Here is a 14,980-nt window from a genome sequence, read left to right as displayed (position 1 = left end):
CATTAATTGCTGTAGAGTTGGTTTATGATATGACTGATTTCATAGGTAGCCCTGCCTCTGATGGCATAAGATATGCCTGTAATGGGACTGAAGCAGGATCTGCTGGGTGAATGCATTAGACAGGTCAAAGAGCTAGGTGTAGATGTTGCATAGTGATGGACTGGGATGTTTCATAGATTGGGTGGGTGGTGTAATACTACTTTGGGAGATGTGGGAAGGCTTGTAGGTAGGCTGTTCCTGACCATGATAGGTAGTCAAACCCTGCTGAAGGCTATGGATTAATTATTCCTGTCTGGGCTGATACTGAGTGATGAAGGGGTGTTGCTCCTTGGCAGTTTGTGTATGTAGTAGTGATCCGAAAATTAGGGGTATGTGTTTTTATAAATGAATATATGTGGGTGGATATATATACTGGTAGCTCGGAAGATGGATTTTTCAGAAATCTTAACAATATCCTCTGTCTTGTTTATGTGCCTATCGACGCTCAACATCTCAGCTATACGATGGGTTGTTCCTTTTATTCTTTCCATTAGTTACATACTTTCAAAGAATTTTCCATTACAGTATTAAAACTGTTCAGAAAGGTCTTCTGAGAAGCTACAGTGAGCAATTTTGTAAGAGAAACAATGGAAAACAATAACAGTGACAAGAAAACAAACCAGAAACTTGTCTTGTTAATCACCGCCTTTCATCTGTTATGTCAGATGGCAAGTAACTTACAGTTGGGAGCAAATCTTACAAGCATTCTAAGATTCCCTTAAACATTTATATATTGTAAGAGAGGGATCAGAACCACAGAAAGTTAATAGTTAAAATAATGATGTGCCAGAAGCTATCCCAGGTAAGTTGTATAAAGTCATTGAACTTATGAAGACAAGGAAGGCACCTGAAGATGAGTATTTTTCAGCAAGAATGCTTACAGTTGAAGGCAGAGTAATACTAAAAGAACTTGCAAAACTGTTTATCGAATGTCTGTGGAGAAAGACAATTCTTCAAGGATAGAGCAATGCTGTAATTATTCTATGTCACAATAAAAGAGACAAATGAGACTTAAGTAGATATATCGCGTTCTCCCTGGAATACTCAAGATATTTAAATAAAAGAAGAAGGAAGAGGGAGAAGGGGGGGGGGTGTAGTAGTCAGTCCAGTCACATAGGGAAAGAAAAACACCCCCATTATATTTTAATCTGGCAAAGGAACAAGCAGGCTTTGGAAGTTAACGGAGCACAATGGATAATTTTTGCAAATTGTATAGGAGATTATAGAATGGAATATTGGCTACTACTGTAGATTTTGGTTCAGTTTCAACAATATCTACACTCTAGCCTTTAAGAATTGTAAAATTGATTCGAACCGTGTCAATATATTGAAGAATGTATGTATCCTTTATACTTCATCAAGATAGCAAAAAATTTTAAAGATATCGGACAAGGGGATTTCATATCATTGTTTTCAGCAGTCCTAGAGGAAGTTTTTAAATCTTTAGACTCTGAAAAAGTAGGGAACGTGTGTTATTCAAACTTATCTAAACCACCCCCACCTTGATAGTAAGATTGTATCGTTTGTCTGTACTGCAGATAAACTACAACAGCAGCAGTTTTAAAGTAGTCCTGAAAATTAGTTCAAATAAGACTAAAGTAATATGCTATGAGCATAGAAAATTAACAATGAAGCCATAGAACTAGATATTTAGTGCATTAGAAAACAGCAACTGGGAAGGCTGTGCAGGAAGGAAACAGAAGAGGAAAAATTACCAGGAGTACTTTTAGTAAACTATATAGTTTCAAGACGGATGGTCTGGTGTGTGCCTAAAGAAAACTTTACAATTTTTGTGTGTTACTGGTTTTAACTTATGAAAATGGGACATGAATGTACAGTGCAGAAGTTGTTAAAAACTCAGGGTTGCCTATTTAGCAGTGAAAATAAACAGATTATGTAATTATGACTGCAATAGAAATGAAATGGAAGTGAGTGGAACATGTAACTAGGTGAACGGATAGTAGATGGACCATGGAAGTTCTGTCTTGTATTCCAAGAGATAATAAAAATGAAAGAGAACAACATAATCAAAGGGGGGAGGGGGGGGGGGGAGGTAGTAAACATGCAGGAAAAAATTGGATGTTTGCAGTTAAGACTGAAATGTTGAAAAAATCTGGAGGAGCCAGCAGTGGATGTCAGATGACTGTTATTTCTATTAGTATCCGATGTCCCACATTTTTACTGAGTGTGACTTAGTTTCAATTTACATATTGTGATCAATTATTAAGTTTTACCAGGTAAAAATAAAGTAACATATTTCATTACAAATATTGTACCACACTGTTTCTCCACCGTCTGTATGTAGTTAAATGAATGCTTTATCTCTGATGATGTTAAATTTTGTACATATGCTACTGCATCTGCAACACACAAAAATAACACTATCTTCCCTTTTTTTGTTGCTACTTTAACTACTCTTCTTCATTTTTAAACATTCATCCTGTTATTGTAGCCATTTAAGAAATGCTGCTTGATTTTGTTTGGGCTGTTATGTGTGTAATATAGGCATTTATTACTGAAATGTAGACAGTGTGTGTCCTCCTGAGGGTTTAACAGGATAATGTTAAAATCTGAAGCACAGACAGAATACTTGTACTTTACGCTGAACCTAACGAGGGAATTCATTCATAACTACAGGAGCTGGACAAAAATATGGAAACACTACAAGACGTGTTGCTTGAGGCTTTCCCGATGGACATGTTGTATATATGGTTCTCGGGCGAGACGTCGGATGTCATAGTGAAAACTCCACAATATTTCGTCAGCACAACCGGCCAACATCTTCAGGTGCAATGAACACACTGCTAAGGCAGGACCAGAGCTCCCTATTTATGCCAGTCTTAGGCAGGAAGTGCTCATGCGTGGAGGCGCCAAATTCGATGGCCAATAGCGACGATATGAACCGATAGCTGGAAGGACAGCAACGCCACCTACAGGGTGAAGAACCAAAGACTTCGGCGCACGCGCGGAGGCTGCCGCCACTGCTCTGCGCTGCCATCGGCCACCCCAGCGACCTCTGTTGGAAGCTGCAAGTGCGGAGGCTGCCGCTGTTACTCTGCACTGTCGTCAGCTGCCCCAGCGACCTCTGTCGGAAGCTGCAAGCAAAAATGCGCGTCCACGTAGGCGCCTTGATTATCCTCCCGTTGTCAACAGAATATTTATGTTGGTGGCGAGTCGTCATCCTTCTTATGACCAATAGTACTTCTCTCTGCTCGAAGCGACTTCAATATGGCCAGTGCTGGATCCCAATATGGCCAGTGCTGGATCCCAAGCTGTACTAAGCTGAAAGCCCGTGTCTCTGTTTACAAGATTCGTCGAGCTACATATTTCCACAGCTTCCTTAATAACAGTGTCCCAGTACGAACTCGTCGATGCGAGAATTTTTGTATGTTGGTAATTCATAGAATGGCCTGTACTGACACAATGCTCGGCCACTACAGACTTTTCTGGTTGCTCCAGATGAGTATAGCGTCGGTGTTCAGTACATCTCTCTTCTACAGTGCGACAAGTTTGTCCGATGTACGACATGCCGCAGCTACAAGGAATCTCGTAAACACCAGGTCTTCTTAGGCCAAGGCTGTCCTTAGATGAGCCCAAGAGAGCTCTGAGGTTTGCCGGTGGACGAAAGACATATTTAACTTTATGCCTCTTCAAAAATCTTCCAATTTCTGAAGAGACACCGCCAATGTATGGCAAAATGACCATTCCCCTTTGTTCTTCGCCTTCTTCCACTTCCTTACATTGGGTAACCTGCTTCGGTTGTATTGCACGGCGAATCTCCCGTTCGGAGTATCCATTTTGTTGGAAAGTGGTATGCAGATGGAGTAGCTCATTGGATAAGTTGTCTGAGTCTGATATGGCTCGTACTCTGTGGACCAACGTCCTCAGTACGCCACTTCGTTGCAAAGAATGGTGACAGCTGGTGGCTTGTAAGTATAAGTACGTGTGCGTTGGTTTATGGTACACTGCGTGACCTAATGTGCCATCTTCTTTTCTCCGTACCAACACGTCCAGGAATGGAAGTTTGCCGTTTTTCTCCATCTCCATCGTGAACTTGATGTTGGGATGAAGCGAGTTAAGATGCTCAAGAAAAACATTCAACAATGCAATGCCGTGAGGCCAGATAACAAAGGTGTCGTCCACATATCGCCAAAAACACGTAGGTTTCAAATCCGACATCTGGAGTGCTCTCTCCTCGAAGTCTTCCGTGAAAAGATTAGCCACAATGGGTGACAGGGGACTACTCATTGCGACACCGTCAGTCTGTTCAAAGTGTTGTCCATTAAATAAAAAGTACGTCGAGGTGAGCACATCTTGGAATAAGTCTAAAAGTTCCCCATCCAGCTTCTCGCTAATGAGCAACAACGATTCCTGCAATGGTACTCGAGTAAAAAGTGAGACTACGTCAAAATTCACGAGTATATCTGATGGTGCGAGTCGTAAGTTCTTGAGCCGACGAATAAAGTCTTGTGAGTTACGGATATGATGCTCACACTTTCCTACTAAAGGGCTCAGGTGCGCTGCCAGATGTTTCGCGAGATTATACATTGGTGCCTCGATATTACTCAGAATAGGCCGCAGTGGCACATTATCCTTGTGAATTTTGGGCAATCCGTATAGCCTGGGAAGATTATTGAAGAGGCATAAAGTTAAATATGTCTTTCGTCCGCCGGCAAACCTCAGAGCTCTCTTGGACTCATCTAAGGACAGCCTTGGCCTAAGAAGACCCGGTGTTTACAAGATTCCTTGCAGCTGCGGCATGTCGTACATCGGACAAACTTGTCGCACTGTAGAAGAGAGATGTACTGAACACCGATGCTACACTCGTCTAGAGCAACCAGAAAAGTCTGTAGTGGCTGAGCATTGTGTCAGTACAGGCCATTATATGAATTATCAACATACAAAAATTCTCGCATCGACAAGTTCGTACTGGGACAGTGTTATTAAGGAAGCAGTGGAAATACGTAGCTCGACGAATCTTGTAAACAGAGACACGGGCTTTCAGCTTAGTACAGCTTGGGATCCAGCACTGGCCATATTGAAGTCGCTTCGAGCAGAGAGAAGTACTATTGGTCATAAGACGGATGACGAATCGCCACCAACATAAATATTCTGTTGACCACGGGAGGATAATCAAAGCCCCTACGTGGACGCGCATTTTTGCTTGCGGCTTCTGACAGAGGTCGCTGGGGTGGCCAATGGCAGCGCAGAGCAGCGGCGGCAGCCTCCGCGCATGCACCGAAGTCTTTGGTTCTTCACCCTGTAGGTGGCGTTGCTGTCCTTCCAGCTATCGGTTCATATCGTCGCTATTGGCCATCGTATTTGGCGCCTCGACGCATGAGCACTTCCTGCCTAAGACTGGCATAAATAGGGAGCTCTGGTCCTGCCTTAGCAGTGTGTTCTTTGCACCTGAAGATGTCGGCCGGTTGCGCTGACAAAATATTGTGGAGTTTTCACTATGACATCCGACGTCTCGCCCGAGAACCATATATACACTACAAGACATGTGTGCCTGAACATAAATGCAGATACTAACAAAGCCTGCAGGTTGCACTGTTGTATTTGACCACAAACAGCATCCGTGCAATGTCCTCAATATGTTGCAAATGTCAGTCATCAGAACAATTTCTGTGTTGCACTTGATACACCAAGTAGCTGCTTATAATGAGTAATCTTTAATTACATTTTTGATAAATGGTTTTGGCTTAATCGCCATTTTCAAGTATGTCTAGATTGATGTGATGTCCATATTGCTTCGTTAGTGGACTGTTTTGTAACTGTCACTGCTTTAATAAGATTGTAAATGTTGTTTTCAAGATGTTGAAATTAAATATTAGTTACAACATGACAGCAGTTTGACAGATCCAGAATGAACAACGCTATATGCTTACAATAGTGGAACTGTTAAACTGCTGTCACGTTGTACCTAACATTTAATTTCAACACCTTGACAACAACATTTATGATCTTATTAAATCAGTGATAGTTACAAAATAGTCCACCAATGACGCAATATGGATGTCACATCAATCTAGACGTACTTGAAAATGGCGATTAAGCCAAAACAGTCTGTCGTAAATTATGCAAATAAAGATTACTCATTATAAGCAACTATTTGATGTATGTACTATAACAATCATGTCGTTATCAGACATATATTACGCTGCTGACCCTAAAGAAGAAAAAAAAAGGAAGAAAAAACATGTTGAGAATATTCTGTGTAGTTGTCAGTGCATTATGACAGAGCTAAGTGAATTCAAAATGTAGACAAATTGTTGGTGCTCGTGTGCTGGATGCTTCTTTAACCAAGGCAGCTGAAATGTTGAGTGTTTCAAGAGGCACAATACTGAAGATTTAAATGAAACACCTGGAAAGCAGGAAAACATCATGTGTTAAGTCACAACATGGATGAAAGTGTGTATTGAGTGATCGAGACAGGCGGTTATGGAAAAGGATTGTGATGAAAAATAAGATGATTCGACTGCAGCTGCAAAATTGAATGTCTCGCTCGTGAACCCTGTCAGTGCCAAAATAACATTAAGGGAGTTCCATAAGTTGGGAATTGCAGGATGAGCTGGCGTTTCAAAACCACACATCAGTAATGCAAATGCAGGAAAACTTGGTGCCAAAGCCATAAAACCTGGACTATGGAGCAGTTGAAGAAAGACATTTTGTCAGATGAGTCTTGTTTCACACTGTTTTCAACTTGTACGTCCCAAGAGTGAAACGTGGCAAGGGTTTGGTGATGCTTTGCACAGCTGTATCATGGTATTCCATGGGCCCCATGGTTATTCTGAAACATCATGTTACTACCTAAGATTGTGTGACAATTTCAGTTGATCAGGTCTATCCCACTGTACAAAGTTTGTTTCCCAGTGATGATGCTGTGTTGCAGGGCCCCCTACACACAGCTGACATCATCTGCAACTGGTTTTGTGAGTACAAAGATGAATTACTTCATCTCCCCTGGCCACCACAGTCACAAGATCTGAATAACATTGAGCTGTTGTGGTCTACTTTGGAAAGAAGGATGCATGATCTCTATCTACCTCCACCATCCTTACCCAAATGTCCCAGTATTTTACTGGAAGAATGGTACAAGATTCCCTAGAAAAACACGTGAAATGTGTTTTTATCTATTCTTAACTGACTGTAAGCTGTTTTGAATGCCAAAGGATTTCCGACACCATGTTTTTGGTGTTTCGATTGGTTGCGCCATGACCCTTTTTGGTCTATTTTTTTCGGGAACTAGGGCTTTTAACCCTCTTTCATGCTGTTTGCGGTTTGGGGTCTACTGGCTGTACGATATATACAATGTGCCACAAGCTCCTAACCATTACAAGCCGCTAACTGCTGCACTGATTTCTAGAAGAAATCACATGATATCAGTAAAACGATGTGTCAATGCAAAAATAACATAAATCTCATCATTGAATTCTTTGCAGATTAAGTCTCATGTTGGTCTTGCATATTTTCTGTTCCATCATATTGCAGTGCTGTGAATGGCTGAAAGGTGTATGCAAAAAATTGTTGTTTATAAAATTCATCCAGTGGCAACCATGTTATTTGTACTCAGATGAAAGTACTTGGAATTAATTGCCAGTATTATGTGCAGTTTGGTTCCACTGTAAGCTAGCAAGACATGTTGTTAGCTGTAGATGGCTTCTTCTGCCTAACTACCACAAAGTAACAAACTCCAAACCTCATTTTCCATAACATTTTTCTAGGTTTTAGGGTTCATCATGTTGTAAAATGATTGACCAACATTTCAGCTGTGATTTCAAGTAACCTGTATCAAGCTATGTAACACATCCAAGGTAATACCATTGCAGCCGTAACCCAGATACACTCCTGGAAATGGAAAAAAGAACACATTGACACCGGTGTGTCAGACCCACCATACTTGCTCCGGACACTGCGAGAGGGCTGTACAAGCAATGATCACACGCACGGCACAGCGGACACACCAGGAACCGCGGTGTTGGCCGTTGAATGGCGCTAGCTGCGCAGCATTTGTGCACCGCCGCCGTCAGTGTCAGCCAGTTTGCCGTGGCATACGGAGCTCCATCGCAGTCTTTAACACTGGTAGCATGCCGCGACAGCGTGGACGTGAACCGTATGTGCAGTTGACGGACTTTGAGCGAGGGCGTATAGTGGGCATGCGGGAGGCCGGGTGGACGTACCGCCGAATTGCTCAACACGTGGGGCGTGAGGTCTCCACAGTACATCGATGTTGTCGCCAGTGGTCGGCGGAAGGTGCACGTCCCCGTCGACCTGGGACCGGACCGCAGCGACGCACGGATGCACGCCAAGACCGTAGGATCCTACGCAGTGCCGTAGGGGACCGCACCGCCACTTCCCAGCAAATTAGGGACACTGTTGCTCCTGGGGTATCGGCGAGGACCATTCGCAACCGTCTCCATGAAGCTGGGCTACGGTCCCGCACACCGTTAGGCCGTCTTCCGCTCACGCCCCAACATCGTGCAGCCCGCCTCCAGTGGTGTCGCAACAGGCGTGAATGGAGGGACGAATGGAGACGTGTCGTCTTCAGCGATGAGAGTCGCTTCTGCCTTGGTGCCAATGATGGTCGTATGCGTGTTTGGCGCCGTGCAGGTGAGCGCCACAATCAGGACTGCATACGACCGAGGCACACAGGGCCAACACCCGGCATCATGGTGTGGGGGGCGATCTCCTACACTGGCCGTACACCACTGGTGATCGTCGAGGGGACACTGAATAGTGCACGGTACATCCAAACCGTCATCGAACCCATCGTTCTACCATTCCTAGACCGGCAAGGGAACTTGCTGTTCCAACAGGACAATGCACGTCCGCATGTATCCTGTGCCACCCAATGTGCTCTAGAAGGTGTAAGTCAACTACCCTGGCCAGCAAGATCTCCGGATCTGTCCCCCATTGAGCATGTTTGGGACTGGCTGAAGCGTCGTCTCACGCGGTCTGCACGTCCAGCACGAACGCTGGTCCAACTGAGGCGCCAGGTGGAAATGGCATGGCAAGCCGTTCCACAGGACTACATCCAGCATCTCTACGATCGTCTCCATGGGAGAATAGCAGCCTGCATTGCTGCTAAAGGTGGATATACACTGTACTAGTGCCGACATTGTGCATGCTCTGTTGCCTGTGTCTATGTGCCTGTGGTTCTGTCAGTGTGATCATGTGATGTATCTGACCCCAGGAATGTGTCAATAAAGTTTCCCCTTCCTGGGACAATGAATTCACGGTGTTCTTATTTCAATTTCCAGGAGTGTATAATGTCTTCACTCCTGCCCTTACTATTTCTTAGAATTAGAGTAAGTAAAATTTGTCATATGATTGGACAGTGGGAGCATGAGGAAGGGAGGTGATGTTCTTTATTGATTTGTTTTAAGACAGAAATTTATTGGCCCACATTGTGAGTTGTTGCATTTCTGTTACTCATAGAGGTTACTTGCAGTAGTGGCCCAAACATTGGTGCATCATTTTACAACAAAATGCTGTCTTCAACCCCAAAGAATTTCATGGAGTACTTTTTTCCAGTTAATTTTCTGGTTCCAAATAAGACATTTTCATTCTGATAAATACAAACAATATTACTTATTAATCAACAATATTAAATTAACTAACATAAGCAACTAAATATATTTTAACAATTCAGCAGCTAAGTCATTCAACAGATCTTTGAAACATGTTCTTTTTGGCTTGTTTATGTAACTATGCAAGGTGTCACACTTAGTCTTACTACATTTTTTTTTCAATTCAAATATCTTTCCTGGCATCCAAGAGGTTTTTCATGAATTGTGTTGCATAGAAGTATGTTTTGTAGATTTTTGAGGTTCAGTAATTACGATAAAGCTCATATTAATGAATAAATGTTTGTATTTATTCTATTTGGCAATTCCTGATACAATTTGGGAGAAGTATGCAAATTTGGCAGAGACATCTCTCTCCTATAATTTGCTGTCAAACTGTAAACAAGACAGTAGAAACAAGCAGCAGTTCTTGCTCACCACCATCTGCACGTTGATGATAACTAAAATCTAAGGTGTTATGGTTGTGCACTTCAAGTCATCTAGCCAGTTACAAAATTCTAATTAGAGCATCGAGCACTGTCATTTTAGTAAAGCAAGAAAATCTTACTCGCTGAGTTTTTGCATGCTGATTTAGTTCCCAGAAAAGATTTATGTATTCCATGATCCCCTCCTTCACTGAAACATTGAATAACTGTTCCGACATTTGTGAAAGGAGCTATTGCCATATGAGCAGAACATGTGGCAGCCCATATTGTACCGCTCAACTTCATCACTCAGAATAGAATCAATGTCATCTTTAGTTTTGCCTAAAAAAGAAAGAAGACAAACTTCATTTAAGTGATAGGGATTATTCATATTGTACACGTGTTACTGTGCTAGTTTGTAGGGCACAGTACCTCTAAAAATCATTGACAAAAAAATATATTAATTATAATCTCATAAATGTATCATATCTACTCTAACAATTACAGAATATTACAAGAAGTAGCATAATTACCTGGAAATGAGCATCAGTCCCTTTAGTTCTTTGTGATAACTACAAGTACACACATGTCAAACAAATACTGAATTTTCTAAGGAAAGTTCTGGCTGAAGGTAAGTAATTTAGGAGTAAAGGAGGCCACTCACCAAGTAGCAAAAGCATTGCAATGCTGGGATTGCTTTTCAGTAGGTGGACTGGGTGGGGTTTTTATTGGATTGAGTGGTTAGAGGAAGATCGTGGCAGGAAACTGGAGGAGGGATTGGGGATGGGTAGCTAGTGTCTTGGAGGGAGGCAGCAAGTGTGCAGGATAGAAATGCAGGAGGGAGGGGTGGCGGGTACACGGGCTAGGCATATGACACACAGGTGCCGGAGCTGGTGGGGTATGGTACACAAAGAAGATGATGTGGAGGCATGGATAGGAAGGGGAGACTGAGGCCAGGCCTCTGATAGAATATAAGATGAGAGCCTGTGACAGGACTGGGGTAAGATGTGCTGGCTGGCTGAATTGGGGATTTATTTCACCTGGGTCTTCCGCAGGTGTGTGACCCCTGTGGCAAGAGATTGGGAATGGGAAAAACACAGGTGACAGTATGCCAATTTAGGAGGGGTGGGAATGGTATTGGTTAGGATAACTCTTTTTCACACGCATGATCAAGCCCTAGCAAAGGTATGAGATATGGTTCTGTTGTTCCAGTCTGGGGTGATACTGGGTTACAAGAAAGGGGGGGGGAGGGATTGGTGCACCTTTTCAGTTGATTCTTGGCAGTGGTGGCAGCATTATGGGTGTGTGAGGTTGTGGCATGAGAAATCTGTTTGTGGTCAAGACTTCTGGGGTAGTGTCCAAGTGTCTTATCTGGTAAGTCCTTTGTGAGACCTTGAGCATATTGGGCAAAGTAATTATTATCATTGCAGATATGTCTTACATGTGTGGCCAGGCTCTATGGGATTGTTTTTTGATGGGGAAGGGATGACAGCTGTCAAAATGCAGGTACTGTTGGTAATTTGTGGATTTAATATGGACAGAAGTGTGGATGGAGCCATCAGAGAGATGGAGTTTAACATCCAGGAATGTGGCACTTCGAGTTGAGCAGGAGCATGTGAAGCAGATGGGAGAGAAGGTGTTGAGGTTATGGAGGAATGAGGACTGTCTTAGTCCTGGGTACAGATCGTGATGATATCATCCATGAACCTTAACCAGACAAGGAGTCATGGGAGTTTAGGAAGGTTTCCTCTAGATGGCCTATAAACATGTTGGCACAGCACGGTGCCATGTGTGTTTACATGATTGTGCCATGTGATTGTTTACATATCTTCCCCTCAAAGGAGAAGTAGTAGTGGATGAGGGTATAGTTGGTAAGGCGTGTCAGGAATAAGGTAGTGGGTCTGGAGTCTGAAGGACATTGGGATAGGTAATGTTTGATTGTGGAAAGACCATGGGGTGAGGGATGTTGGTGTGTATTGAAGCGGCATCATCAGTGACAGGTAAGGGTCCAGGTGGTAATGGTGTGTCAGTGGTCGAGAGCTGGTGAAGGGAGGGGTTTGCACCTTTGATATGAGGGGCAATTTGGGCAATATCATGGAGGTGTCAGTCAACAAGAATGGAGATTTTTTCCAGTAGGATCATAGCAACCCGCTACAACATTGCATCCAGGTTTGTTTGATTTGTGGATTTTGGTAAGCATGTTGAAGGTAGGTGTGTGGGTGGTTATTGGGGTAAGGAGTGAGATGGACTCAAGGGAGGGGCTTTGGGATGAGCCTAATGACTTCAGTAGGGCCTGGAGGTTGTGTTGGACTTCTGGGATAGGACGACTCTGGCAGAACTTACAGGTGGAGAACTCAGGCAGTTGCCAGAAGCCTAATGTCAGGTAATCACTGACTTTGTCTGCAGAGAGGATGGTTATGTCAGTTTCTGTTCTGAGGTTGTGAATGATTGTCCTATCTTATGTTGAGAGGCTTGTGTTTTGGGGAAGGGACCTGGGAAAGAGTGGTGAGGTAAAGAATTCCTGGAAGGTGACTGGGTAGCAGAAGGCATGGTTCAGTCTTGGGTTTAGGTTGGCTTTGGTTGGAGAGATTGTTAGTAAAGAAATGTTTACACTGTAGGAGAATAAGCCTTCGGTGAATCCATCATGGGTAAACTTGGTTATGGGGCTAAAGATGAGGCATTTGGATAGGACTGAAACTTCTGTATAATTGAGGTTTTTGCTGAGAAGGTTAACAACACTGTCTGGGGTTATTTGAGTTCTGTATTTTATGGAGTGTTTGGAGGCTGTGGTAAATTGGGAACGTCAGCAAGGCAGGGTCACGATTCTATGAGGGGTTGATGAGGGGGTTCGTTGTGTTTAGCAGGATAGGTGGTAATGGGTACTGTTGCTCCAAGATGGAATAGGATTTAAACAATTTTGACTGGCCTTGATCTACTGACCCACTCTCCCTACATGCTACCAAACAGTTTCCCTCTCCTCTGTCCTTTCACCCTCTTCCAATCCATGACTCCGTGTCATCTTCTTCATACACTACAACTCACCTGCTCTTGTACTGTGTGTCGCATGCCTACCCCTGCACCTTTCACCCTTCCCTCCCGCATTCCTATCCTGCATACCTGCTGTCTCCCTCTGAGCCACTAGCTATGTGTCTCCAACCTCTATTCCTTGTTCCTGCCTTTTTCTCCCTCTATCCACCTCACTTGACACAACCCCCCACTTCCTACCCGACCCCATTCCACCTACCAAATTTTAATCCTACAAGGTGTACAACTTTACTTCTGCCGTTTACCGATAGGTGGCATCAATGGTAAGTAGCAGTCGAAAGAAACAGTTCACAGACTTCAGGCAGTTAGCTTGGACCTTGGTCAACATAACCTCATTCAAACATTAGTTGATTTGTGTCATCATTATAAAATTGTTCTTGATTGAAAATGTCAGTTTACGAGCCTAATTCTCGTCTTTTGCGGGAGGTGTTACTGTTTTGTTTTAATATGAAGAAAATGGTGGCTTAGACTCATCGAATGCTCTCAAGTACATATGGTAAGGACGCTATTCGTAAAAGAACGTGTCGTGAGTGGTTTCAACGCTTCAAGAACGGTGAGTTTAACGTTGTAGACGGGCATAGTCATGGAAGAGAGAATGTTTTCGAAGATGCAGAATTGGAGACATTGCTGAGTGAAGACTTGCATCAAACTCAAGAAGAATTGGCACGATTAGTGGGAGTGACACAGAAAGCCATTTCAAAAAGTCTCAAGGCAATGAGAATGATTCAGAAAGAAGGAACTTGGGTCCCATGTGAGCTGAAACCAAGAGATGTTGAACGGTGTTTGTGTATTTCTGAACATTTGCTTCAGAAGCAAAAAAACAGAAGGGATTTCTGCATTGCATTGTGACCGGGGATGAAAAGTGGGTTCATTAAGGTAACCTAAATGCAAAACATCATGGGGATATCCTGGCCATGCTTCCGCGTGGACAGCCAAACTAAATATTCACGGCTCGAAGATCATGCTCCGCATTTGGTGGGACCAGCTCGGCGTCGTGTAGTACGAGGTGTTAAAACCAAGTGAAACGCTCACAGGTGCTCGTTATCGAATGCAATTAATGCGTTTGAGCACAGCATTAAAAGACAAACAGCCGCAATACAGCGAGAGGCATGATAAAGTGATTTTGCAGCACGACAGTGCTCGACCCCACGTTGCAAAAGAGGTCAAAATGTAATTGGAAACATTAAAATGGGAAGTCCTACCCCACCCACCGTGTTCTCCAGACATTTCTCACTCTGACTATCACCTGTTTAGATCAATGGCACATGGCCTGGCTGACCATGAAGAAGTCACAAATTGGATCGATTCGTGGATCGCTTCAAAAGATGAACAATTTTTTCGTCATGGGATTTGTGCACTGCCTGAAAGAAGGGAGAAAGCAGTGGCCAGTGATGGAAAATACTTTGAATGTTACATATGTGTAACCAATTTGTTTCATTAAAGCCTCAAATGTTGGGGAAAAAACGGCAGAAGCAAAGCTGTACACATTGTAGCATTATGTGTCCAGCTGGCTCAACGTAGGTGCGTAGGTAGAGTGTGCGTGTGAGAGGTGGGGGAGTGGAGGGTCAGGGGTCGCACTCTTTAGCTCATCAAGATACTTCTTCCAAAACCTATCAGAGTTTCCATTCAGTGTTGTGTGTGCCTGCCGATGACTGAATACTTCTGCTGTTTGGTGAGTGATCCCCTTTACTCCTAAATTAAATACTGAATTCTGATGGGAGATTAGTTGCATGCCCTGTAAAAGGTGTCTCATGGCCTCGCTTCTCCAACATAAATTTGTGAATGGAGAGAGAAAAAAAAAGTAGACTCTGTAGGACACTATAGCAAATGTTCAGTTCTTCACAAATTGTTATCAGACTTAACTTTTCTTGCCTCCCTAGTGACACTGATGGTGAGAATTTG

At 43.3% G+C, this 14,980-nt stretch overlaps 1 protein-coding gene across 11 annotated transcripts in view; it reads left to right on the top strand.

Annotated features, from left to right (window-relative positions):
- Positions 1–14,980, top strand: part of LOC126237017 (serologically defined colon cancer antigen 8 homolog) — a 214,136-nt gene that overhangs the window by 29,557 nt on the left and 169,599 nt on the right. The window lies entirely within an intron of this gene.

Source organism: Schistocerca nitens, chromosome 2, assembly GCF_023898315.1.
Source record: "Schistocerca nitens isolate TAMUIC-IGC-003100 chromosome 2, iqSchNite1.1, whole genome shotgun sequence".
In the NCBI taxonomy this organism is placed as follows: Eukaryota; Metazoa; Arthropoda; class Insecta; order Orthoptera; family Acrididae; genus Schistocerca; species Schistocerca nitens.
The sequence above is the reverse complement of the archived record's forward strand: the minus strand, read 5'-3'. Positions and strand labels throughout refer to the sequence as shown.